Consider the following 2,069-nt stretch of genomic DNA (forward strand, 5'->3'; position numbering starts at 1 on the left):
GCCTAGCCTGGGGAACCTAGTGAGACCCCATCTCAAAATAAAAAATAAATAAAGGGCTTGGGGTGAAGCTCAGTGGGAAGGCCCTGGGTTCCTTCCCCAGTGTGGGTGGGGGGTGGCGAGGGAGATGCCGTGTGTTCGGCGAGGAGGGGTCGTTGTGGAGTTCTGTGGCAATTCTGTTACCTTTTTTTGTTTTGTCTTTTTGAGACAGGGTCCCACTATGCAGTTCAGGCTGGCCTTGAGCTCACTTTGTAGCCCAGGGAGGCCTCGAACTCTCAAGGATCCTCCTGCCTCAGCCTCCCGAGTGCTGGGATCACAGGTGTGTGCCACCACGCCCAGCTGTTGCAATTATTTCACAATCGCTGTGGGACAGGGTTTGAACGACCCCAACAAAAATGACCAGCGTCTGAGCTGATGGATCTGCCGGCCACACCCACCCTGACCTGCCACACACACTGTTGCCACGCATTGAAATGTCACCCCTGCCAGGCTTGGAGGCTGAGGCAGGAGGATCGTTGCGAGTTCGAGACCAGCCTGGGCTACAAAGTGAGCTCAAGGCCAGCCTGAAGTGCAGAGCGGGACTCTCTCTCAAAAAGACAAACAAAAAAGTGGGCGGCCCTTCTGGATGTGGTCACGGGGCTCAGCTTTCTATTCTGTTTGGTTCTGGTTTCCCTGTTCCAGGGCCGTGTGCCGCCGTCGCCATGGACACCAAGTGTGACACAACCCTGCCCCGGGTGGGTGTTTTTCACCGCATGTAAGGTTGGTTCTGCATCGAAGTCCTTACCTCACTCAGGGTTTTATGGAAGTCAGTAGTTTTTACTGACAGAAGCAAAGTAATAATCTTTTATTTCTTTTTGTGCTTTTTGAGATGGGGGTCTCACTGTGGAGCCAGGCTTTCCTTGAACTTGCAGCTCTCCTCCTGCCTCAGCCTCTGAGTGCGGGGACGACAGGTGGGCGCCCGTGCCTGGCGACAATTACAATGTTTAGAGAGCAGACGGCTGGGACCTTTCAGGCACAGCAGCCTGACAGGAAGCTGTCGGCAGTGCCCCTCTGTTGGAAGCAGCCTCACCCCTAGCTCTGTAGTAAACTCTTGCTCATCCTACAAAACCCAGCTCCGATGGCCCTACCTGTGCACCACCCTCTCCAACCTCCTGGGAAAGCCTCGCTGCGCCTCTGGCCCCTCCGGCCCCTCCCTCTGGGTTTGGCACGGGTCAGCGAGGGAAGGGGATGAGACGCCTTTGGTGGTGATGATGCCCAGGCGGGGGCAGCACAGCCGGGGCTGAGAGGGCTGAGAGGGCCGAGGGCAGAGGGGCACGGAGCCTGGGGACCCTGGGACTTGGGCCGGGGGCGTGGCTGTCACGCGTGTCTGAGCAGCGCCCCCGAGTCCGGTGCGGTCTGCGTGGCCGTGTCCGGTGTGTGACGGTGCGGAGTCCCTGCGCTCTGTGTCTGGTGGCTTGCGGGCTGCGGCCCACGGACGTGCACCCTGGGGTGGCCCCCCTGCCTCCCCCGGTGCCAGGGGGTGACTAAAACGCTTGCTGTTTTTTCCTCTTTTTTTGTCTTTTTGAGACAGGGTCTCACTGTGCAGTTCAGGCTGGCCTTGAGCTCACTTTGTAGCCCAGGCTGATCTCAAGCTCACAACGATCCTCCTGCCTCAGCCTCCTGAGTGCTGGGATTACAGGCGTGCGCCACCACGCCCAGCTAAGGCTTGCTTTCTTCTTTCGCTGTTTATAATTTTTTCCCTCAGTGCTGGGATTGAATCCAGGGCCACCACACTGAGCTACATCCCCAGGCCTTTTTAAACATTTTTTACATTTTGAGACTGAGTCTAAGTAGCCCAGGCTGGGTTTGAACTTGGAATCCTCCTGCCTCAGCCTCCCAGAATGCCATGAGGACAGGGGCGAGCCTTCACGTGGCGACGTGAGCTCGTCTCCTGCCCCCATTCCCGGGTCGCAGAGCTGTGTGCCGTCTGTCTGGCCCACTTGTGTCCGTCCCGAGAGCAGAACCTGGTACGCGGGCAGCGCTCAGTGAGACCCGTGCGCCCCCTGGTGGCCGCGCGCGCTCAGCGCCGTTCC

Source organism: Chinchilla lanigera, unplaced genomic scaffold (genome assembly GCF_000276665.1).
Source record: "Chinchilla lanigera isolate Chin_1 unplaced genomic scaffold, ChiLan1.0 scaffold00123, whole genome shotgun sequence".
NCBI lineage: Eukaryota > Metazoa > Chordata > Mammalia > Rodentia > Chinchillidae > Chinchilla > Chinchilla lanigera.